The sequence below is a fragment of the Pleuronectes platessa genome, chromosome 6 (assembly GCF_947347685.1).
Source record: "Pleuronectes platessa chromosome 6, fPlePla1.1, whole genome shotgun sequence".
In the NCBI taxonomy this organism is placed as follows: Eukaryota; Metazoa; Chordata; class Actinopteri; order Pleuronectiformes; family Pleuronectidae; genus Pleuronectes; species Pleuronectes platessa.
Window position 1 is genome coordinate 19130120 of NC_070631.1, and position 22754 is coordinate 19152873.

Genomic DNA, 22754 nt, shown 5'->3' on the forward strand with positions numbered 1-22754 from the left:
CAATGGTAGTGTCAGCGTTTGGGGACTGGTGCAGTTAATATTAATAAAACAGATTAACTTGATTCTGTACCAGATAATCATCTCAGTGAAATCCACATCTCAGCAACATCCCCAGCCCAGAGCCTGGAAAGCACTGGCCTAGATAGAAACAGATCTGAAAGAATAAATTAATAATGGCTCTGGATAAATATGGCTCTGAAGGATTTTATACTTTATTAGTACAGAGGGGGAAAGGAAAGGTGAGCCACAGAACAAGGAGGATACCACAAACACCAAGAACCTTTATTTAAATTAACTGCAGACAGCCTATATTTAAGTCTGGTACAGGATTTAGACAAGGAACAAATTCTTTAAATAAAGTCCATATGAAATACTGCATAATTACAAATTATAAAGTACAGCGACATAATGATCTGTTCCTGAGATGATTTGTTTAGGTCTAAATAATATTTGTTTACTTTTAGAAACAAACCCAAATGCAAGTGCAAATGCAACAGAATAATCTATAATTAAAAAACGACAAAATGACAGTGTGACCATTGCTTACTTCCTAGTTTAATTTGTTTAATTTAGAAATACTTTCCTGTTTCTTTAAATTGGATTTTTAAAATACACTTAATTGTGCCTGAAATGACCCCGTCCACTAAAATGATGAAATTGAGATTTCATCATTTTGTGTTGACATATACAGCTGTAAAGGAACAACTGTTATTTTTGCATCTATAAATAATTGTTGGAGCTTTTTGTTGACTACTAACCCTAAACCCCAACCCCTAACCCCTAAAACCTAACCCTAGCAGATACATTCACACACTCAGAACATAAAAAACATAATAATACAGCAAATAGGTAGTTTCGAGCACAATGTTAAGACACATTTCACTGTTTGATTTCTTATCTTTTTGTGGCTGGAACAAAAGTTTTAGTTCTAGCTCACTAGCAGCCATAAAAGGGGAAACTATTCTCAAATAGTTCATTCAAATGAAATCCAAAATGAGTTGAGAAGTGAATGGGAAAGAAACAGACCATTCACACACATAGATTTAAAAAGCTTGGACAGTGACAGCCACTATTAATTGAGGATATTCATTGCTTTGCAGCCCTGCGCCCCCGGCTGACTTTAAAGATTCAAAAAACAGTGCACTACAAAAGGGGACAGTTGACAAAGTTGAATCCAACTTTATACAAAGATCCTCAAATGTGGTTGAGCGAGAGCCAAGCAAGAGTCAAATACAATTGTCTTGATTCCAAAGGAAAAAGTAGCACAAAGTTGGAAGCAATTTAGGAGTTCAGTGTGTTTGTTGTTTTTGAAAGTTTGAAAACAATAATGCCTGTCTGTGTGCTTACAAAACTCTATAAAAGAGTGTATGTGTTTGTTTTCTGTGAGCGTGTGGTACAGAGAGGATATCTCAAACTGCCATCTGTCATCAAGAAAATCACTCTACTATTTACTGAATTGCTGAGATAATGGACTCAATTCCCTCTTTGTGTGTGTGTGTGTGTGTGTGGGGGGGGGGGTGTTAGCCCACTGCTGCACCTGGGTGACATGAAGTTTGAGAGAGTAACTGGGATAATTTAGTCATTGAGAAAGAGATAAGAGTTAAAAGGTAATCAGACATGTATTTAAGTTTTTAAAGCTGTCTGATCCCAGGTCTGATTAAACCTCACCAGTCACAACAAATCTCTGAGACAATGTAAGGGCCCCTCTTAACAGCTCAAACTGTCTATTAACTAGCAGGTGCTTGATTTCAGCAACATATACAACTGTATGATGATGATGCCAGAATGTGCTTATGTGCTAATTTGAGCTCAATGTTTTTGTAAAAATGTTTCTACTGACATGGATACATACATTTAAACTCTCATCTCATTTTCGTCCGCTTATCCGGGGTCGGGTCGCGGGGGGAGCAGCTCAAGCAGGGGGCCCCAGACTTCCCTTTCCCGGGCCACATTGACCAACTCTGACGGGGGGATCCCGAGGCGTTCCCAGGACAGTGTTGAGATATAATCTCTCCACCTAGTCCTGGGTCTTCCCCGAGGTCTCCTCCCCACTGGACGTGCCTGAAACACCTCCCAAGGAAGGCGCCCAGTGGGCATCCTTACCAGATGCCCGAACCACCTCAGCTGACTCCTTTCTAAGTACAGGAGCAGCGGCTCTAATCTGAGTTCCTCACGGATGGCTGAGCTTCTCACCCTATCCCTAAGGGAGACGCCAGCCACCCTTCTGAGAAAACTCATCTCGGCCGCTTGTACCCGCGATCTCGTCCTTTCGGTCATCACCCAGCCCTCATGACCATAGGTGAGGATAGGAACGAAGATCGACCGTTAGATCGAGAGCTTTGCCTTGCGGCTCAGCTCTCTTTTCGTTACAACGGTGCGGTAAAGCGAACGCAATACCGCCCCCGCTGCTCCGATTCTCCGGCCAATCTCACGCTCCATAGTACCCTCACTTGCGAACAAGACCCCGAGGTACTTGAACTCCTTCACTTGGGCTAAGGACTCATTTCCTACCCGGAGTAAGCAATCCATCGGTTTCCTGCTAAGAGTCATGGCCTCAGATTTAGCGGTGCTGATCCTCATCCCAGCCGCTTCACACTCGGCCATTACATTTAAACTATAATAGGCAATTCAACTTTTCGATGAACTCAGATATTTAATGTAACAAACGTGGGGAAGAACAAGATACAAGATACAAGATACATTTATTGGTCCCACACACATAAACAGACACACGACATGCAAATGGTGGATAATTTATCCTCTACTTTTGACCCATCTGGTGAACACAGCAGGACACACAGAGAAGTGGGCAGCCTATCACGGCACCAGGGGAGCAGGTGTTGGGGGACTAAGGTGCCTTGCTCAGGGGCACTTAGACATGGGTAGGGAGAGTCCTCTTGGACTATTGAACAGATCCAGATGTTGTCCATCCAGGTATTTAAAAAAAAGAAACAAACCCTTAGACAGCAGATTTTTTTTTGCATGCTACAGTAAATATGATCCTAAACTTACAGTAAAGATGAAATGTATCAACGAACGTTTCAATAATGTTTAGGAAATTGCGAAACACTAATATGTCAACAATATTTTCGGTTTATGGTCTGTTAAATTAGAAATGTATCAAAAAATCATCATTAAAAAGAGAAGTAATTAAATATTAAGAAAAAAGTAGTCTGAGCCAAAAGAGGGAAAGAGGCTCCTGGCAGTGTTATTGCCCAAATTGCCTTGTAAATTACAATTCAGGATGTCATTGATATTAATGCTTATATTGGCACATATAAGTGTGCTGGGCCCATAAACTGGAGGTGGACTGATCAAAACTAATCTCCGCAAACAGTGTTTGACAAGGGTGTGATTATCAGAAAATATTTTACAAAGAGAATTCATGATAATTAAAAGTTAAATCCACTGGCCGAACACGCAGAAGGTCCCTGGTTCAAAAACAGATGTTTTTTTGTCCTGGAGCTCACCAGAGGGTTCAAGACCCATCTGGGGTGATTAACAGCAGATTGGGGCAGCGGAACAAGCTGGGCCCATAACCCAGTGGTCGATAGATCGAAACTATCCTCTGCTAGCAATGTTTTACCAGGATGTGATTGTCACTAAATATTTCACAAAGAGAGACTACAGCTGTTTAATACAGTACCTCCTTGACAGCGTAGATAGAGACTGTCCTGCTTGTTTTTATTGGGTGGGCGTGGTCACATGGCACCTCTCACCTCTCCTCGTTAGTATAGTGGACAGTATCTCCGCCTGTCACGCGGAAGACCGGGGTTCGATTCCCCGACGGGGAGTATAAGTCTTTAACCTATTTAATCAATATTTACTAATGTAACACCATCCGATCACGACCTACTGCTGTCGACTCAGTTTCCGTTGTGTAGTGGTTATCACGTTCGCCTCACACGCGAAAGGTGCCCGGTTCGAAACCGGGCGGAAACACTTATTCTTTGTTTTCACTTGCTTGACAAGTGCCGTCAACGTTAGCTCGTCACTATAGCTGCTAGCTTGTAACATATGTCATCCGTTAACAGGCACAAAAAAAAGCTTGTCATAGTTATAGTGGTTGAACGAGCCTGTATCAGTACAAATATAAAACATGATATAGCTGCTATCACATGTAGCTTATTCATATTATCTTATGATCAAGGCCACTATGAGCTTGAATTAGTGCAGTTCGCCCTCATGATGACCAGCCAACAGCGGGTAGCATGTAGCATGTAGACTAGATCAAAAGCTGGAGCTAACCAAGTATTGTTCAGCTTAGACCAGCCGCTCCGCTGTCTGTCTTCCAAAGTCACAATCAGTTTCCGTAGTGTAGTGGTTATCACGTTCGCCTAACACGCGAAAGGTCCCCGGTTCGAGACCGGGCGGAAACAGAGGTTTTTCTCCTGGAGCTCACCAGAGGGTTCAAGACCCATCTGGGGTGATTAACAGCAGATTGGGGCAGCGGAACAAGCTGGGCCCATAACCCAGTGGTCGATAGATCGAAACTATCCTCTGCTAGCAATGTTTTACCAGGATGTGATTGTCAGTAAATATTTCACAAAGAGAGACTACAGCTGTTTAATACAGTACCTCCTTGACAGCGTAGATAGAGACTGTCCTGCTTGTGTTTCTTAAAGTTGTTCATTTCCAATCCAAAATGGTTCTTTTTTTTCTAACTGATTAAGGGAGATTTCTGTTATTTAACCTCTGTGGGTCAGCCACCTACACTTCAGTCCTAAATCTTTTCCCAGACAAGTCAATTCCCAACCACACCCCAAGTCCTGTGACTCTAATGATTCACACAGTATCAAGTTGGGTCTATGACTAGTAGGTAACCATAGCGTTCACACCTCAACTCGGGAGACCCCAATGACCCAAGAGCTGTTCGAGGTGTTAATGACCTATCTGTTTAACCCAACGACTGTCAATACAAAGACCTAAAGAGGTTAAATACCTGAAAGCTTCAGCCTGTATGGGTTCAAGTCCCATACAGGGTGATTAACAGCAGCGGATGCGTGCTGGGCCCATAACCAAGAGATTGATAATTTCCTCTGCTAACAATTATTTTGCCAGGATGTGATTGAGGCAGTTTTATTATTGGGTGGGCGTGGTCACATGGCACCTCTCACCTCTCCTTGTTAGTATAGTGGACAGTATCTCCGCCTGTCACGCGGAAGACCGGGGTTCGATTCCCCGACGGGGAGTATAAGTCTTTAACCTATTTAATCAATATTTACTAATGTAACACCATCCGATCACGACCTACTGCTGTCGACTCAGTTTCCGTAGTGTAGTGGTTATCACGTTCGCCTCACACGCGAAAGGTCCCCGGTTCGAAACCGGGCGGAAACACTTATTCTTTGTTTTCACTTGCTTGACAAGTGCCGTCAACGTTAGCTCGTCACTATAGCTGCTAGCTTGTAACATATGTCATCCGTTAACAGGCACAAAAAAAAGCTTGTCATAGTTATAGTGGTTGAACGAGCCTGTATCAGTACATTTATAAAACATGATATAGCTGCTATCACATGTAGCTTATTCATATTATCTTATGATCAAGGCCACTATGAGCTTGAATTAGTGCAGTTCGCCCTCATGATGACCAGCCAACAGCGGGTAGCATGTAGCATGTAGACTAGATCAAAAGCTGGAGCTAACCAAGTATTGTTCAGCTTAGACCAGCCGCTCCGCTGTCTGTCTTCCAAAGTCACAATCAGTTTCCGTAGTGTAGTGGTTATCACGTTCGCCTAACACGCGAAAGGTCCCCGGTTCGAGACCGGGCGGAAACAGAGGTTTTTCTCCTGGAGCTCACCAGAGGGTTCAAGACCCATCTGGGGTGATTAACAGCAGATTGGGGCAGCGGAACAAGCTGGGCCCATAACCCAGTGGTCGATAGATCGAAACTATCCTCTGCTAGCAATGTTTTACCAGGATGTGATTGTCAGTAAATATTTCACAAAGAGAGACTACAGCTGTTTAATACAGTACCTCCTTGACAGCGTAGATAGAGACTGTCCTGCTTGTGTTTCTTAAAGTTGTTCATTTCCAATCCAAAATGGTTCTTTTTTTTCTAACTGATTAAGGGAGATTTCTGTTATTTAACCTCTGTGGGTCAGCCACCTACACTTCAGTCCTAAATCTTTTCCCAGACAAGTCAATTCCCAAGCACACCCCAAGTCCTGTGACTCTAATGATTCACACAGTATCAAGTTGGGTCTATGACTAGTAGGTAACCATAGCGTTCACACCTCAACTCGGGAGACCCCAATGACCCAAGAGCTGTTCGAGGTGTTAATGACCTATCTGTTTAACCCAACGACTGTCAACACAAAGACCTTAAGAGGTTAAATACCTGAAAGCTTCCAGTTAGAGGTGAACAAGCCTTTTGGATGAGAGGCAAAATGTCTACAAAAAACACAAGCAAACCAAGTTGCCTATGCACATATCACTCTATAGCGCCATGTTTTCAAGAGAAATTAGGTGGAAAAACGCATCCAATCGGGCCCCAGTGGCCTAATGGATAAGGCACTGGCCTCCTAAGCCAGGGATTGTGGGTTCAAGTCCCATCTGGGGTGATTAAGAGCAGAGTGGCGCAGCGGAAGCGTGCTGGGCCCATAACCCAGAGGTCGATAGATCGAAACTATCCTCTGCTAACAATAATTTTGCCAGGAAGTGATTGAGGCAGTTTTATGATTGGGTGGACGTGGTCACATGGCACCTCTCACCTCTCCTCGTTAGTATAGTGGACAGTATCTCCGCCTGTCACGCGGAAGACCGGGGTTCGATTCCCCGACGGGGAGTATAAGCCTTTAATCAATATTAACTAAAGTAACACCCAATGACCCATGAGCTGGTGGAGTTTTCAACGACCTATCTGTTTAACCCAACGACTGTCAATACAAAGACCTAAAGAGGTTAAATACCTGAAAGCTTCAGCCTGTATGGGTTCAAGTCCCATACAGGGTGATTAACAGCAGCGGATGCGTGCTGGGCCCATAACCAAGAGATTGATAATTTCCTCTGCTAACAATTATTTTGCCAGGATGTGATTGAGGCAGTTTTATTATTGGGTGGGCGTGGTCACATGGCACCTCTCACCTCTCCTCGTTAGTATAGTGGACAGTATCTCCGCCTGTCACGCGGAAGACCGGGGTTCGATTCCCCGACGGGGAGTATAAGTCTTTAACCTATTTAATCAATATTTACTAATGTAACACCATCCGATCACGACCTACTGCTGTCGACTCAGTTTCCGTAGTGTAGTGGTTATCACGTTCGCCTCACACGCGAAAGGTCCCCGGTTCGAAACCGGGCGGAAACACTTATTCTTTGTTTTCACTTGCTTGACAAGTGCCGTCAACGTTAGCTCGTCACTATAGCTGCTAGCTTGTAACATATGTCATCCGTTAACAAGCACAAAAAAAAGCTTGTCGTAGTTATAGTGGTTGAACGAGCCTGTATCAGTACATTTATAAAACATGATATAGCTGCTATCACATGTAGCTTATTCATATTATCTTATGATCAAGGCCACTATGAGCTTGAATTAGTGCAGTTCGCCCTCATGATGACCAGCCAACAGCGGGTAGCATGTAGCATGTAGACTAGATCAAAAGCTGGAGCTAACCAAGTATTGTTCAGCTTAGACCAGCCGCTCCGCTGTCTGTCTTCCAAAGTCACAATCAGTTTCCGTAGTGTAGTGGTTATCACGTTCGCCTAACACGCGAAAGGTCCCCGGTTCGAGACCGGGCGGAAACAGAGGTTTTTCTCCTGGAGCTCACCAGAGGGTTCAAGACCCATCTGGGGTGATTAACAGCAGATTGGGGCAGCGGAACAAGCTGGGCCCATAACCCAGTGGTCGATAGATCGAAACTATCCTCTGCTAGCAATGTTTTACCAGGATGTGATTGTCAGTAAATATTTCACAAAGAGAGACTACAGCTGTTTAATACAGTACCTCCTTGACAGCGTAGATAGAGACTGTCCTGCTTGTGTTTCTTAAAGTTGTTCATTTCCAATCCAAAATGGTTCTTTTTTTTCTAACTGATTAAGGGAGATTTCTGTTATTTAACCTCTGTGGGTCAGCCACCTACACTTCAGTCCTAAATCTTTTCCCAGACAAGTCAATTCCCAACCACACCCCAAGTCCTGTGACTCTAATGATTCACACAGTATCAAGTTGGGTCTATGACTAGTAGGTAACCATAGCGTTCACACCTCAACTCGGGAGACCCCAATGACCCAAGAGCTGTTCGAGGTGTTAATGACCTATCTGTTTAACCCAACGACTGTCAATACAAAGACCTAAAGAGGTTAAATACCTGAAAGCTTCAGCCTGTATGGGTTCAAGTCCCATACAGGGTGATTAACAGCAGCGGATGCGTGCTGGGCCCATAACCAAGAGATTGATAATTTCCTCTGCTAACAATTATTTTGCCAGGATGTGATTGAGGCAGTTTTATTATTGGGTGGGCGTGGTCACATGGCACCTCTCACCTCTCCTTGTTAGTATAGTGGACAGTATCTCCGCCTGTCACGCGGAAGACCGGGGTTCGATTCCCCGACGGGGAGTATAAGTCTTTAACCTATTTAATCAATATTTACTAATGTAACACCATCCGATCACGACCTACTGCTGTCGACTCAGTTTCCGTAGTGTAGTGGTTATCACGTTCGCCTCACACGCGAAAGGTCCCCGGTTCGAAACCGGGCGGAAACACTTATTCTTTGTTTTCACTTGCTTGACAAGTGCCGTCAACGTTAGCTCGTCACTATAGCTGCTAGCTTGTAACATATGTCATCCGTTAACAGGCACAAAAAAAAGCTTGTCATAGTTATAGTGGTTGAACGAGCCTGTATCAGTACATTTATAAAACATGATATAGCTGCTATCACATGTAGCTTATTCATATTATCTTATGATCAAGGCCACTATGAGCTTGAATTAGTGCAGTTCGCCCTCATGATGACCAGCCAACAGCGGGTAGCATGTAGCATGTAGACTAGATCAAAAGCTGGAGCTAACCAAGTATTGTTCAGCTTAGACCAGCCGCTCCGCTGTCTGTCTTCCAAAGTCACAATCAGTTTCCGTAGTGTAGTGGTTATCACGTTCGCCTAACACGCGAAAGGTCCCCGGTTCGAGACCGGGCGGAAACAGAGGTTTTTCTCCTGGAGCTCACCAGAGGGTTCAAGACCCATCTGGGGTGATTAACAGCAGATTGGGGCAGCGGAACAAGCTGGGCCCATAACCCAGTGGTCGATAGATCGAAACTATCCTCTGCTAGCAATGTTTTACCAGGATGTGATTGTCAGTAAATATTTCACAAAGAGAGACTACAGCTGTTTAATACAGTACCCCCTTGACAGCGTAGATAGAGACTGTCCTGCTTGTGTTTCTTAAAGTTGTTCATTTCCAATCCAAAATGGTTCTTTTTTTTCTAACTGATTAAGGGAGATTTCTGTTATTTAACCTCTGTGGGTCAGCCACCTACACTTCAGTCCTAAATCTTTTCCCAGACAAGTCAATTCCCAACCACACCCCAAGTCCTGTGACTCTAATGATTCACACAGTATCAAGTTGGGTCTATGACTAGTAGGTAACCATAGCGTTCACACCTAAACTCGGGAGACCCCAATGACCCAAGAGCTGTTCGAGGTGTTAATGACCTATCTGTTTAACCCAACGACTGTCAACACAAAGACCTTAAGAGGTTAAATACCTGAAAGCTTCCAGTTAGAGGTGAACAAGCCTTTTGGATGAGAGGCAAAATGTCTACAAAAAACACAAGCAAACCAAGTTGCCTATGCACATATCACTCTATAGCGCCATGTTTTCAAGAGAAATTAGGTGGAAAAACGCATCCAATCGGGCCCCAGTGGCCTAATGGATAAGGCACTGGCCTCCTAAGCCAGGGATTGTGGGTTCAAGTCCCATCTGGGGTGATTAAGAGCAGAGTGGCGCAGCGGAAGCGTGCTGGGCCCATAACCCAGAGGTCGATAGATCGAAACTATCCTCTGCTAACAATACTTTTGCCAGGAAGTGATTGAGGCAGTTTTATGATTGGGTGGACGTGGTCACATGGCACCTCTCACCTCTCCTCGTTAGTATAGTGGACAGTATCTCCGCCTGTCACGCGGAAGACCGGGGTTCGATTCCCCGACGGGGAGTATAAGCCTTTAATCAATATTAACTAAAGTAACACCCAATGACCCATGAGCTGGTGGAGTTTTCAACGACCTATCTGTTTAACCCAACGACTGTCAATACAAAGACCTAAAGAGGTTAAATACCTGAAAGCTTCAGCCTGTATGGGTTCAAGTCCCATACAGGGTGATTAACAGCAGCGGATGCGTGCTGGGCCCATAACCAAGAGATTGATAATTTCCTCTGCTAACAATTATTTTGCCAGGATGTGATTGAGGCAGTTTTATTATTGGGTGGGCGTGGTCACATGGCACCTCTCACCTCTCCTCGTTAGTATAGTGGACAGTATCTCCGCCTGTCACGCGGAAGACCGGGGTTCGATTCCCCGACGGGGAGTATAAGTCTTTAACCTATTTAATCAATATTTACTAATGTAACACCATCCGATCACGACCTACTGCTGTCGACTCAGTTTCCGTAGTGTAGTGGTTATCACGTTCGCCTCACACGCGAAAGGTCCCCGGTTCGAAACCGGGCGGAAACACTTATTCTTTGTTTTCACTTGCTTGACAAGTGCCGTCAACGTTAGCTCGTCACTATAGCTGCTAGCTTGTAACATATGTCATCCGTTAACAAACACAAAAAAAAGCTTGTCGTAGTTATAGTGGTTGAACGAGCCTGTATCAGTACATTTATAAAACATGATATAGCTGCTATCACATGTAGCTTATTCATATTATCTTATGATCAAGGCCACTATGAGCTTGAATTAGTGCAGTTCGCCCTCATGATGACCAGCCAACAGCGGGTAGCATGTAGCATGTAGACTAGATCAAAAGCTGGAGCTAACCAAGTATTGTTCAGCTTAGACCAGCCGCTCCGCTGTCTGTCTTCCAAAGTCACAATCAGTTTCCGTAGTGTAGTGGTTATCACGTTCGCCTAACACGCGAAAGGTCCCCGGTTCGAGACCGGGCGGAAACAGAGGTTTTTCTCCTGGAGCTCACCAGAGGGTTCAAGACCCATCTGGGGTGATTAACAGCAGATTGGGGCAGCGGAACAAGCTGGGCCCATAACCCAGTGGTCGATAGATCGAAACTATCCTCTGCTAGCAATGTTTTACCAGGATGTGATTGTCAGTAAATATTTCACAAAGAGAGACTACAGCTGTTTAATACAGTACCTCCTTGACAGCGTAGATAGAGACTGTCCTGCTTGTGTTTCTTAAAGTTGTTCATTTCCAATCCAAAATGGTTCTTTTTTTTCTAACTGATTAAGGGAGATTTCTGTTATTTAACCTCTGTGGGTCAGCCACCTACACTTCAGTCCTAAATCTTTTCCCAGACAAGTCAATTCCCAACCACACCCCAAGTCCTGTGACTCTAATGATTCACACAGTATCAAGTTGGGTCTATGACTAGTAGGTAACCATAGCGTTCACACCTCAACTCGGGAGACCCCAATGACCCAAGAGCTGTTCGAGGTGTTAATGACCTATCTGTTTAACCCAACGACTGTCAATACAAAGACCTAAAGAGGTTAAATACCTGAAAGCTTCAGCCTGTATGGGTTCAAGTCCCATACAGGGTGATTAACAGCAGCGGATGCGTGCTGGGCCCATAACCAAGAGATTGATAATTTCCTCTGCTAACAATTATTTTGCCAGGATGTGATTGAGGCAGTTTTATTATTGGGTGGGCGTGGTCACATGGCACCTCTCACCTCTCCTTGTTAGTATAGTGGACAGTATCTCCGCCTGTCACGCGGAAGACCGGGGTTCGATTCCCCGACGGGGAGTATAAGTCTTTAACCTATTTAATCAATATTTACTAATGTAACACCATCCGATCACGACCTACTGCTGTCGACTCAGTTTCCGTAGTGTAGTGGTTATCACGTTCGCCTCACACGCGAAAGGTCCCCGGTTCGAAACCGGGCGGAAACACTTATTCTTTGTTTTCACTTGCTTGACAAGTGCCGTCAACGTTAGCTCGTCACTATAGCTGCTAGCTTGTAACATATGTCATCCGTTAACAAGCACAAAAAAAAGCTTGTCGTAGTTATAGTGGTTGAACGAGCCTGTATCAGTACATTTATAAAACATGATATAGCTGCTATCACATGTAGCTTATTCATATTATCTTATGATCAAGGCCACTATGAGCTTGAATTAGTGCAGTTCGCCCTCATGATGACCAGCCAACAGCGGGTAGCATGTAGCATGTAGACTAGATCAAAAGCTGGAGCTAACCAAGTATTGTTCAGCTTAGACCAGCCGCTCCGCTGTCTGTCTTCCAAAGTCACAATCAGTTTCCGTAGTGTAGTGGTTATCACGTTCGCCTAACACGCGAAAGGTCCCCGGTTCGAGACCGGGCGGAAACAGAGGTTTTTCTCCTGGAGCTCACCAGAGGGTTCAAGACCCATCTGGGGTGATTAACAGCAGATTGGGGCAGCGGAACAAGCTGGGCCCATAACCCAGTGGTCGATAGATCGAAACTATCCTCTGCTAGCAATGTTTTACCAGGATGTGATTGTCAGTAAATATTTCACAAAGAGAGACTACAGCTGTTTAATACAGTACCTCCTTGACAGCGTAGATAGAGACTGTCCTGCTTGTGTTTCTTAAAGTTGTTCATTTCCAATCCAAAATGGTTCTTTTTTTTCTAACTGATTAAGGGAGATTTCTGTTATTTAACCTCTGTGGGTCAGCCACCTACACTTCAGTCCTAAATCTTTTCCCAGACAAGTCAATTCCCAACCACACCCCAAGTCCTGTGACTCTAATGATTCACACAGTATCAAGTTGGGTCTATGACTAGTAGGTAACCATAGCGTTCACACCTCAACTCGGGAGACCCCAATGACCCAAGAGCTGTTCGAGGTGTTAATGACCTATCTGTTTAACCCAACGACTGTCAATACAAAGACCTAAAGAGGTTAAATACCTGAAAGCTTCAGCCTGTATGGGTTCAAGTCCCATACAGGGTGATTAACAGCAGCGGATGCGTGCTGGGCCCATAACCAAGAGATTGATAATTTCCTCTGCTAACAATTATTTTGCCAGGATGTGATTGAGGCAGTTTTATTATTGGGTGGGCGTGGTCACATGGCACCTCTCACCTCTCCTTGTTAGTATAGTGGACAGTATCTCCGCCTGTCACGCGGAAGACCGGGGTTCGATTCCCCGACGGGGAGTATAAGTCTTTAACCTATTTAATCAATATTTACTAATGTAACACCATCCGATCACGACCTACTGCTGTCGACTCAGTTTCCGTAGTGTAGTGGTTATCACGTTCGCCTCACACGCGAAAGGTCCCCGGTTCGAAACCGGGCGGAAACACTTATTCTTTGTTTTCACTTGCTTGACAAGTGCCGTCAACGTTAGCTCGTCACTATAGCTGCTAGCTTGTAACATATGTCATCCGTTAACAGGCACAAAAAAAAGCTTGTCATAGTTATAGTGGTTGAACGAGCCTGTATCAGTACATTTATAAAACATGATATAGCTGCTATCACATGTAGCTTATTCATATTATCTTATGATCAAGGCCACTATGAGCTTGAATTAGTGCAGTTCGCCCTCATGATGACCAGCCAACAGCGGGTAGCATGTAGCATGTAGACTAGATCAAAAGCTGGAGCTAACCAAGTATTGTTCAGCTTAGACCAGCCGCTCCGCTGTCTGTCTTCCAAAGTCACAATCAGTTTCCGTAGTGTAGTGGTTATCACGTTCGCCTAACACGCGAAAGGTCCCCGGTTCGAGACCGGGCGGAAACAGAGGTTTTTCTCCTGGAGCTCACCAGAGGGTTCAAGACCCATCTGGGGTGATTAACAGCAGATTGGGGCAGCGGAACAAGCTGGGCCCATAACCCAGTGGTCGATAGATCGAAACTATCCTCTGCTAGCAATGTTTTACCAGGATGTGATTGTCAGTAAATATTTCACAAAGAGAGACTACAGCTGTTTAATACAGTACCTCCTTGACAGCGTAGATAGAGACTGTCCTGCTTGTGTTTCTTAAAGTTGTTCATTTCCAATCCAAAATGGTTCTTTTTTTTCTAACTGATTAAGGGAGATTTCTGTTATTTAACCTCTGTGGGTCAGCCACCTACACTTCAGTCCTAAATCTTTTCCCAGACAAGTCAATTCCCAACCACACCCCAAGTCCTGTGACTCTAATGATTCACACAGTATCAAGTTGGGTCTATGACTAGTAGGTAACCATAGCGTTCACACCTCAACTCGGGAGACCCCAATGACCCAAGAGCTGTTCGAGGTGTTAATGACCTATCTGTTTAACCCAACGACTGTCAACACAAAGACCTTAAGAGGTTAAATACCTGAAAGCTTCCAGTTAGAGGTGAACAAGCCTTTTGGATGAGAGGCAAAATGTCTACAAAAAACACAAGCAAACCAAGTTGCCTATGCACATATCACTCTATAGCGCCATGTTTTCAAGAGAAATTAGGTGGAAAAACGCATCCAATCGGGCCCCAGTGGCCTAATGGATAAGGCACTGGCCTCCTAAGCCAGGGATTGTGGGTTCAAGTCCCATCTGGGGTGATTAAGAGCAGAGTGGCGCAGCGGAAGCGTGCTGGGCCCATAACCCAGAGGTCGATAGATCGAAACTATCCTCTGCTAACAATAATTTTGCCAGGAAGTGATTGAGGCAGTTTTATGATTGGGTGGACGTGGTCACATGGCACCTCTCACCTCTCCTCGTTAGTATAGTGGACAATATCTCCGCCTGTCACGCGGAAGACCGGGGTTCGATTCCCCGACGGGGAGTATAAGTCTTTAACCTATTTAATCAATATTTACTAATGTAACACCATCCGATCACGACCTACTGTTGTCGACTCAGTTTCCGTAGTGTAGTGGTTATCACGTTCGCCTCACACGCGAAAGGTCCCCGGTTCGAAACCGGGCGGAAACACTTATTCTTTGTTTTCACTTGCTTGACAAGTGCCGTCAACGTTAGCTCGTCACTATAGCTGCTAGCTTGTAACATATGTCATCCGTTAACAGGCACAAAAAAAAGCTTGTCATAGTTATAGTGGTTGAACGAGCCTCTATCAGTACATTTATAAAACATGATATAGCTGCTATCACATGTAGCTTATTCATATTATCTTATGATCAAGGCCACTATGAGCTTGAATTAGTGCAGTTCGCCCTCATGATGACCAGCCAACAGCGGGTAGCATGTAGCATGTAGACTAGATCAAAAGCTGGAGCTAACCAAGTATTGTTCAGCTTAGACCAGCCGCTCCGCTGTCTGTCTTCCAAAGTCACAATCAGTTTCCGTAGTGTAGTGGTTATCACGTTCGCCTAACACGCGAAAGGTCCCCGGTTCGAGACCGGGCGGAAACAGAGGTTTTTCTCCTGGAGCTCACCAGAGGGTTCAAGACCCATCTGGGGTGATTAACAGCAGATTGGGGCAGCGGAACAAGCTGGGCCCATAACCCAGTGGTCGATAGATCGAAACTATCCTCTGCTAGCAATGTTTTACCAGGATGTGATTGTCACTAAATATTTCACAAAGAGAGACTACAGCTGTTTAATACAGTACCTCCTTGACAGCGTAGATAGAGACTGTCCTGCTTGTGTTTCTTAAAGTTGTTCATTTCCAATCCAAAATGGTTCTTTTTTTTCTAACTGATTAAGGGAGATTTCTGTTATTTAACCTCTGTGGGTCAGCCACCTACACTTCAGTCCTAAATCTTTTCCCAGACAAGTCAATTCCCAACCACACCCCAAGTCCTGTGACTCTAATGATTCACACAGTATCAAGTTGGGTCTATGACTAGTAGGTAACCATAGCGTTCACACCTAAACTCGGGAGACCCCAATGACCCAAGAGCTGTTCGAGGTGTTAATGACCTATCTGTTTAACCCAACGACTGTCAACACAAAGACCTTAAGAGGTTAAATACCTGAAAGCTTCCAGTTAGAGGTGAACAAGCCTTTTGGATGAGAGGCAAAATGTCTACAAAAAACACAAGCAAACCAAGTTGCCTATGCACATATCACTCTATAGCGCCATGTTTTCAAGAGAAATTAGGTGGAAAAACGCATCCAATCGGGCCCCAGTGGCCTAATGGATAAGGCACTGGCCTCCTAAGCCAGGGATTGTGGGTTCAAGTCCCATCTGGGGTGATTAAGAGCAGAGTGGCGCAGCGGAAGCGTGCTGGGCCCATAACCCAGAGGTCGATAGATCGAAACTATCCTCTGCTAACAATAATTTTGCCAGGAAGTGATTGAGGCAGTTTTATTATTGGGTGGGCGTGGTCACATGGCACCTCTCACCTCTCCTCGTTAGTATAGTGGACAGTATCTCTATGGAGGACCATACATGACATAAGTAAAAATAAATAAATAAATAAATGTATAAATAAATACAGAAATAAATAAATAAATAAATAAATAAAAAAGGAAATAAACAAATAAATACAGAAATAAATAAATAAATATGTTAATACCAAAAGAAATGTCAAAATAAATGTCTTAAATATATTTGCACATTTATTTATTCCCTGATACATTTCCTTTTCATTTGCAGTGTCCTTATGCTAATGAGAAAGGCGGGCCTAACCGCAGTCTCATGCAGGATTGGTCACAAGAGTGTAATGATCCAGCCCTACGTCTGCCTCTCAATGCTGGTGTCCAGTAGCTGTTTGCAGCGTTGAGCCAGTTCACACTTAAAATGAACTAGTTCAAGTTCAGAGGGTTAGTTAAGGTTATTTTTTATTGGGATGATTTAGCTGTCAGTAGTCCTGACTGTGAGCGTCACGTCTCGTGTTGTACTGAGCACAAGGAGCGAGCCGAGAGGAGAAGGAGGAAACAGAAACTCCAGCTCGTTACAAACCACCTGCAGCTTCTGCTCTGATCATGAAGCCGCTGATCTCTGATCAGATGTGACCAGAGAAACTCTGTGTTTCCACTGTTCTACAAAGTCACTGAGCGGCTGTTTCACGGTGAAAAGCTCAAGTCTCAGTCACTGCCCGTGTCTCTGAGCGAGTGTGTGACGGAGCGGGCTGTGTGTGTGTGTAGCTCAGTTGACCAATCCTGAGGTTAGGCCCGCCTTTCTCATTAGCATAAGGACACTGAAATGTGGAAATAAATAAATGTGGAAATAAATAAAAGTTGGAATAAAAGTGGAAATAAATAAATAAATGTGGAAATAAGTTTAACACATTGATTTATTTAATTCTGCATTTATTTCCACATTTATTTATTTATTTCCACATTTATTCCAACTTTTATTTTTCGATTTCAGTGTCCTTATGCTAATGAGAAAGGCGGGCCCAACCTCAGTCTCGAGCAGGATTGGTCAACTGAGCTACACACACACAGCCCCTGCGCTGCTCCACACACTCGCTCAGAGACACGGGCAGTGACTGAGACTTGAGCTCTTCACCGTGAAGCAGCCGGTCAGTGACTTTGTAGAACAGTGGAAACACAGAGTTTCTCTGGTCACATCTGCTCAGAGATCAGCGGCTTCATGATCAGAGCAGAGGCTGCAGGTGGTTTGTACCGAGCTGGAGTTTCTGTTTCCTCCTTCTCCTCTCGGCTCGCTCCTTGTGCTCAGTACAACACGTGACGCTCACAGTCAGGACTACTGACAGCTAAATCATCCCAATAAAAAATAACCTTAACTAACCCTCTGAACTTGAACTAGTTAATTTTAAGTGTGAACTGGCTCAACGCTGCAAACAGCTACTGGACACCAGCATTGAGAGGCAGACGTAGGGCTGGATCATTACACTCCTGTGACCAATCCTGCATGAGACTGCGGTTAGGCCCGCCTTTCTCATTAGCATAAGGACACTGCAAATGAAAAGGAAATGTATCAGGGAATAAATAAATGTGCAAATATATTTAAGACATTTATTTTGACATTTCTCTTGGTATTAACATAGTTATTTATTTATTTCTGTATTTATTTATTTATTTCCATTTTTATTTATTCATTTATTTATTTATTTCTGTTTTTATTTATACATTTATTTATTTATTTATTTTTACTTAAGTCATGTATGGTCCTCCATATATCTCCGCCTGTCACGCGGAAGACCGGGGTTCGATTCCCCGACGGGGAGTATAAGTCTTTAACCTATTTAATCAATATTTACTAATGTAACACCATCCGATCACGACCTACTGCTGTCGACTCAGTTTCCGTAGTGTAGTGGTTATCACGTTCGCCTCACACGCGAAAGGTCCCCGGTTCGAAACCGGGCGGAAACACTTATTCTTTGTTTTCACTTGCTTGACAAGTGCCGTCAACGTTAGCTCGTCACTATAGCTGCTAGCTTGTAACATATGTCATCCGTTAACAGGCACAAAAAAAAGCTTGTCATAGTTATAGTGGTTGAACGAGCCTGTATCAGTACATTTATAAAACATGATATAGCTGCTATCACATGTAGCTTATTCATATTATCTTATGATCAAGGCCACTATGAGCTTGAATTAGTGCAGTTCGCCCTCATGATGACCAGCCAACAGCGGGTAGCATGTAGCATGTAGACTAGATCAAAAGCTGGAGCTAACCAAGTATTGTTCAGCTTAGACCAGCCGCTCCGCTGTCTGTCTTCCAAAGTCACAATCAGTTTCCGTAGTGTAGTGGTTATCACGTTCGCCTAACACGCGAAAGGTCCCCGGTTCGAGACCGGGCGGAAACAGAGGTTTTTCTCCTGGAGCTCACCAGAGGGTTCAAGACCCATCTGGGGTGATTAACAGCAGATTGGGGCAGCGGAACAAGCTGGGCCCATAACCCAGTGGTCGATAGATCGAAACTATCCTCTGCTAGCAATGTTTTACCAGGATGTGATTGTCAGTAAATATTTCACAAAGAGAGACTACAGCTGTTTAATACAGTACCTCCTTGACAGCGTAGATAGAGACTGTCCTGCTTGTGTTTCTTAAAGTTGTTCATTTCCAATCCAAAATGGTTCTTTTTTTTCTAACTGATTAAGGGAGATTTCTGTTATTTAACCTCTGTGGGTCAGCCACCTACACTTCAGTCCTAAATCTTTTCCCAGACAAGTCAATTCCCAACCACACCCCAAGTCCTGTGACTCTAATGATTCACACAGTATCAAGTTGGGTCTATGACTAGTAGGTAACCATAGCGTTCACACCTAAACTCGGGAGACCCCAATGACCCAAGAGCTGTTCGAGGTGTTAATGACCTATCTGTTTAACCCAACGACTGTCAACACAAAGACCTTAAGAGGTTAAATACCTGAAAGCTTCCAGTTAGAGGTGAACAAGCCTTTTGGATGAGAGGCAAAATGTCTACAAAAAACACAAGCAAACCAAGTTGCCTATGCACATATCACTCTATAGCGCCATGTTTTCAAGAGAAATTAGGTGGAAAAACGCATCCAATCGGGCCCCAGTGGCCTAATGGATAAGGCACTGGCCTCCTAAGCCAGGGATTGTGGGTTCAAGTCCCATCTGGGGTGATTAAGAGCAGAGTGGCGCAGCGGAAGCGTGCTGGGCCCATAACCCAGAGGTCGATAGATCGAAACTATCCTCTGCTAACAATAATTTTGCCAGGAAGTGATTGAGGCAGTTTTTTGATTGGGTGGACGTGGTCACATGGCACCTCTCACCTCTCCTCGTTAGTATAGTGGACAGTATCTCCGCCTGTCACGCGGAAGACCGGGGTTCGATTCCCCGACGGGGAGTATAAGTCTTTAATCAATATTAACTAAAGTAACACCCAATGACCCATGAGCTGGTGGAGTTTTCAACGACCTATCTGTTTAACCCAACGACTGTCAATACAAAGACCTAAAGAGGTTAAATACCTGAAAGCTTCAGCCTGTATGGGTTCAAGTCCCATACAGGGTGATTAACAGCAGCGGATGCGTGCTGGGCCCATAACCAAGAGATTGATAATTTCCTCTGCTAACAATTATTTTGCCAGGATGTGATTGAGGCAGTTTTATTATTGGGTGGGCGTGGTCACATGGCACCTCTCACCTCTCCTCGTTAGTATAGTGGACAGTATCTCCGCCTGTCACGCGGAAGACCGGGGTTCGATTCCCCGACGGGGAGTATAAGTCTTTAATCAATATTAACTAAAGTAACACCCAATGACCCATGAGCTGGTGGAGTTTTCAACGACCTATCTGTTTAACCCAACGACTGTCAATACAAAGACCTAAAGAGGTTAAATACCTGAAAGCTTCAGCCTGTATGGGTTCAAGTCCCATACAGGGTGATTAACAGCAGCGGATGCGTGCTGGGCCCATAACCAAGAGATTGATAATTTCCTCTGCTAACAATTATTTTGCCAGGATGTGATTGAGGCAGTTTTATTATTGGGTGGGCGTGGTCACATGGCACCTCTCACCTCTCCTCGTTAGTATAGTGGACAGTATCTCCGCCTGTCACGCGGAAGACCGGGGTTCGATTCCCCGACGGGGAGTATAAGTCTTTAACCTATTTAATCAATATTTACTAATGCAACACCATCCGATCACGACCTACTGCTGTCGACTCAGTTTCCGTAGTGTAGTGGTTATCACGTTCGCCTCACACGCGAAAGGTCCCCGGTTCGAAACCGGGCGGAAACACTTATTCTTTGTTTTCACTTGCTTGACAAGTGCCGTCAACGTTAGCTCGTCACTATAGCTGCTAGCTTGTAACATATGTCATCCGTTAACAGGCACAAAAAAAAGCTTGTCATAGTTATAGTGGTTGAACGAGCCTGTATCAGTACATTTATAAAACATGATATAGCTGCTATCACATGTAGCTTATTCATATTATCTTATGATCAAGGCCACTATGAGCTTGAATTAGTGCAGTTCGCCCTCATGATGACCAGCCAACAGCGGGTAGCATGTAGCATGTAGACTAGATCAAAAGCTGGAGCTAACCAAGTATTGTTCAGCTTAGACCAGCCGCTCCGCTGTCTGTCTTCCAAAGTCACAATCAGTTTCCGTAGTGTAGTGGTTATCACGTTCGCCTAACACGCGAAAGGTCCCCGGTTCGAGACCGGGCGGAAACAGAGGTTTTTCTCCTGGAGCTCACCAGAGGGTTCAAGACCCATCTGGGGTGATTAACAGCAGATTGGGGCAGCGGAACAAGCTGGGCCCATAACCCAGTGGTCGATAGATCGAAACTATCCTCTGCTAGCAATGTTTTACCAGGATGTGATTGTCAGTAAATATTTCACAAAGAGAGACTACAGCTGTTTAATACAGTACCTCCTTGACAGCGTAGATAGAGACTGTCCTGCTTGTGTTTCTTAAAGTTGTTCATTTCCAATCCAAAATGGTTCTTTTTTTTCTAACTGATTAAGGGATATTTCTGTTATTTAACCTCTGTGGGTCAGCCACCTACACTTCAGTCCTAAATCTTTTCCCAGACAAGTCAATTCCCAACCACACCCCAAGTCCTGTGACTCTAATGATTCACACAGTATCAAGTTGGGTCTATGACTAGTAGGTAACCATAGCGTTCACACCTCAACTCGGGAGACCCCAATGACCCAAGAGCTGTTCGAGGTGTTAATGACCTATCTGTTTAACCCAACGACTGTCAACACAAAGACCTTAAGAGGTTAAATACCTGAAAGCTTCCAGTTAGAGGTGAACAAGCCTTTTGGATGAGAGGCAAAATGTCTACAAAAAACACAAGCAAACCAAGTTGCCTATGCACATATCACTCTATAGCGCCATGTTTTCAAGAGAAATTAGGTGGAAAAACGCATCCAATCGGGCCCCAGTGGCCTAATGGATAAGGCACTGGCCTCCTAAGCCAGGGATTGTGGGTTCAAGTCCCATCTGGGGTGATTAAGAGCAGAGTGGCGCAGCGGAAGCGTGCTGGGCCCATAACCCAGAGGTCGATAGATCGAAACTATCCTCTGCTAACAATAATTTTGCCAGGAAGTGATTGAGGCAGTTTTATTATTGGGTGGGCGTGGTCACATGGCACCTCTCACCTCTCCTCGTTAGTATAGTGGACAGTATCTCCGCCTGTCACGCGGAAGACCGGGGTTCGATTCCCCGACGGGGAGTATAAGCCTTTAATCAATATTAACTAAAGTAACACCCAATGACCCATGAGCTGGTGGAGTTTTCAACGACCTATCTGTTTAACCCAACGACTGTCAATACAAAGACCTAAAGAGGTTAAATACCTGAAAGCTTCAGCCTGTATGGGTTCAAGTCTCATACAGGGTGATTAACAGCAGCGGATGCGTGCTGGGCCCATAACCAAGAGATTGATAATTTCCTCTGCTAACAATTATTTTGCCAGGATGTGATTGAGGCAGTTTTATTATTGGGTGGGCGTGGTCACATGGCACCTCTCACCTCTCCTCGTTAGTATAGTGGACAGTATCTCCGCCTGTCACGCGGAAGACCGGGGTTCGATTCCCCGACGGGGAGTATAAGTCTTTAATCAATATTAACTAAAGTAACACCCAATGACCCATGAGCTGGTGGAGTTTTCAACGACCTATCTGTTTAACCCAACGACTGTCAATACAAAGACCTAAAGAGGTTAAATACCTGAAAGCTTCAGCCTGTATGGGTTCAAGTCCCATACAGGGTGATTAACAGCAGCGGATGCGTGCTGGGCCCATAACCAAGAGATT

The 22754-nt window shown here is 44.4% G+C and overlaps 1 protein-coding gene and 41 non-coding genes across 42 annotated transcripts in view; 41 read left to right on the plus strand and 1 right to left on the minus strand.

The window, feature by feature from the left end:
* Window positions 1-22754, minus strand: part of sema3h (sema domain, immunoglobulin domain (Ig), short basic domain, secreted, (semaphorin) 3H) — a 180098-nt gene that overhangs the window by 57805 nt on the left and 99539 nt on the right. The gene's annotated exons all lie outside the window — the stretch shown is intronic.
* Window positions 3723-3794, plus strand: trnad-guc (transfer RNA aspartic acid (anticodon GUC)). The gene has a single exon. It is a non-coding gene; the product is annotated as a tRNA-Asp (tRNA).
* trnav-cac (transfer RNA valine (anticodon CAC)) lies at window positions 3870-3942 on the plus strand. Its single transcript has one exon. It is a non-coding gene; the product is annotated as a tRNA-Val (tRNA).
* On the plus strand, window positions 4307-4379 carry trnav-aac (transfer RNA valine (anticodon AAC)). Its single transcript has one exon. It is a non-coding gene; the product is annotated as a tRNA-Val (tRNA).
* trnad-guc (transfer RNA aspartic acid (anticodon GUC)) lies at window positions 5121-5192 on the plus strand. Its single transcript has one exon. It is a non-coding gene; the product is annotated as a tRNA-Asp (tRNA).
* Window positions 5268-5340, plus strand: trnav-cac (transfer RNA valine (anticodon CAC)). The gene has a single exon. It is a non-coding gene; the product is annotated as a tRNA-Val (tRNA).
* trnav-aac (transfer RNA valine (anticodon AAC)) lies at window positions 5705-5777 on the plus strand. The gene has a single exon. It is a non-coding gene; the product is annotated as a tRNA-Val (tRNA).
* Window positions 6491-6563, plus strand: trnar-ccu (transfer RNA arginine (anticodon CCU)). The gene has a single exon. It is a non-coding gene; the product is annotated as a tRNA-Arg (tRNA).
* On the plus strand, window positions 6717-6788 carry trnad-guc (transfer RNA aspartic acid (anticodon GUC)). The gene has a single exon. It is a non-coding gene; the product is annotated as a tRNA-Asp (tRNA).
* trnad-guc (transfer RNA aspartic acid (anticodon GUC)) lies at window positions 7090-7161 on the plus strand. Its single transcript has one exon. It is a non-coding gene; the product is annotated as a tRNA-Asp (tRNA).
* trnav-cac (transfer RNA valine (anticodon CAC)) lies at window positions 7237-7309 on the plus strand. The gene has a single exon. It is a non-coding gene; the product is annotated as a tRNA-Val (tRNA).
* On the plus strand, window positions 7674-7746 carry trnav-aac (transfer RNA valine (anticodon AAC)). The gene has a single exon. It is a non-coding gene; the product is annotated as a tRNA-Val (tRNA).
* On the plus strand, window positions 8488-8559 carry trnad-guc (transfer RNA aspartic acid (anticodon GUC)). Its single transcript has one exon. It is a non-coding gene; the product is annotated as a tRNA-Asp (tRNA).
* trnav-cac (transfer RNA valine (anticodon CAC)) lies at window positions 8635-8707 on the plus strand. Its single transcript has one exon. It is a non-coding gene; the product is annotated as a tRNA-Val (tRNA).
* On the plus strand, window positions 9072-9144 carry trnav-aac (transfer RNA valine (anticodon AAC)). Its single transcript has one exon. It is a non-coding gene; the product is annotated as a tRNA-Val (tRNA).
* On the plus strand, window positions 9858-9930 carry trnar-ccu (transfer RNA arginine (anticodon CCU)). Its single transcript has one exon. It is a non-coding gene; the product is annotated as a tRNA-Arg (tRNA).
* Window positions 10084-10155, plus strand: trnad-guc (transfer RNA aspartic acid (anticodon GUC)). The gene has a single exon. It is a non-coding gene; the product is annotated as a tRNA-Asp (tRNA).
* Window positions 10457-10528, plus strand: trnad-guc (transfer RNA aspartic acid (anticodon GUC)). Its single transcript has one exon. It is a non-coding gene; the product is annotated as a tRNA-Asp (tRNA).
* Window positions 10604-10676, plus strand: trnav-cac (transfer RNA valine (anticodon CAC)). The gene has a single exon. It is a non-coding gene; the product is annotated as a tRNA-Val (tRNA).
* Window positions 11041-11113, plus strand: trnav-aac (transfer RNA valine (anticodon AAC)). Its single transcript has one exon. It is a non-coding gene; the product is annotated as a tRNA-Val (tRNA).
* trnad-guc (transfer RNA aspartic acid (anticodon GUC)) lies at window positions 11855-11926 on the plus strand. The gene has a single exon. It is a non-coding gene; the product is annotated as a tRNA-Asp (tRNA).
* trnav-cac (transfer RNA valine (anticodon CAC)) lies at window positions 12002-12074 on the plus strand. The gene has a single exon. It is a non-coding gene; the product is annotated as a tRNA-Val (tRNA).
* Window positions 12439-12511, plus strand: trnav-aac (transfer RNA valine (anticodon AAC)). Its single transcript has one exon. It is a non-coding gene; the product is annotated as a tRNA-Val (tRNA).
* On the plus strand, window positions 13253-13324 carry trnad-guc (transfer RNA aspartic acid (anticodon GUC)). Its single transcript has one exon. It is a non-coding gene; the product is annotated as a tRNA-Asp (tRNA).
* On the plus strand, window positions 13400-13472 carry trnav-cac (transfer RNA valine (anticodon CAC)). Its single transcript has one exon. It is a non-coding gene; the product is annotated as a tRNA-Val (tRNA).
* trnav-aac (transfer RNA valine (anticodon AAC)) lies at window positions 13837-13909 on the plus strand. The gene has a single exon. It is a non-coding gene; the product is annotated as a tRNA-Val (tRNA).
* trnar-ccu (transfer RNA arginine (anticodon CCU)) lies at window positions 14623-14695 on the plus strand. Its single transcript has one exon. It is a non-coding gene; the product is annotated as a tRNA-Arg (tRNA).
* trnad-guc (transfer RNA aspartic acid (anticodon GUC)) lies at window positions 14849-14920 on the plus strand. The gene has a single exon. It is a non-coding gene; the product is annotated as a tRNA-Asp (tRNA).
* Window positions 14996-15068, plus strand: trnav-cac (transfer RNA valine (anticodon CAC)). The gene has a single exon. It is a non-coding gene; the product is annotated as a tRNA-Val (tRNA).
* trnav-aac (transfer RNA valine (anticodon AAC)) lies at window positions 15433-15505 on the plus strand. The gene has a single exon. It is a non-coding gene; the product is annotated as a tRNA-Val (tRNA).
* trnar-ccu (transfer RNA arginine (anticodon CCU)) lies at window positions 16219-16291 on the plus strand. The gene has a single exon. It is a non-coding gene; the product is annotated as a tRNA-Arg (tRNA).
* trnav-cac (transfer RNA valine (anticodon CAC)) lies at window positions 18310-18382 on the plus strand. The gene has a single exon. It is a non-coding gene; the product is annotated as a tRNA-Val (tRNA).
* trnav-aac (transfer RNA valine (anticodon AAC)) lies at window positions 18747-18819 on the plus strand. The gene has a single exon. It is a non-coding gene; the product is annotated as a tRNA-Val (tRNA).
* trnar-ccu (transfer RNA arginine (anticodon CCU)) lies at window positions 19533-19605 on the plus strand. The gene has a single exon. It is a non-coding gene; the product is annotated as a tRNA-Arg (tRNA).
* Window positions 19759-19830, plus strand: trnad-guc (transfer RNA aspartic acid (anticodon GUC)). The gene has a single exon. It is a non-coding gene; the product is annotated as a tRNA-Asp (tRNA).
* trnad-guc (transfer RNA aspartic acid (anticodon GUC)) lies at window positions 20132-20203 on the plus strand. The gene has a single exon. It is a non-coding gene; the product is annotated as a tRNA-Asp (tRNA).
* On the plus strand, window positions 20505-20576 carry trnad-guc (transfer RNA aspartic acid (anticodon GUC)). The gene has a single exon. It is a non-coding gene; the product is annotated as a tRNA-Asp (tRNA).
* Window positions 20652-20724, plus strand: trnav-cac (transfer RNA valine (anticodon CAC)). Its single transcript has one exon. It is a non-coding gene; the product is annotated as a tRNA-Val (tRNA).
* trnav-aac (transfer RNA valine (anticodon AAC)) lies at window positions 21089-21161 on the plus strand. Its single transcript has one exon. It is a non-coding gene; the product is annotated as a tRNA-Val (tRNA).
* trnar-ccu (transfer RNA arginine (anticodon CCU)) lies at window positions 21875-21947 on the plus strand. The gene has a single exon. It is a non-coding gene; the product is annotated as a tRNA-Arg (tRNA).
* trnad-guc (transfer RNA aspartic acid (anticodon GUC)) lies at window positions 22101-22172 on the plus strand. Its single transcript has one exon. It is a non-coding gene; the product is annotated as a tRNA-Asp (tRNA).
* On the plus strand, window positions 22474-22545 carry trnad-guc (transfer RNA aspartic acid (anticodon GUC)). Its single transcript has one exon. It is a non-coding gene; the product is annotated as a tRNA-Asp (tRNA).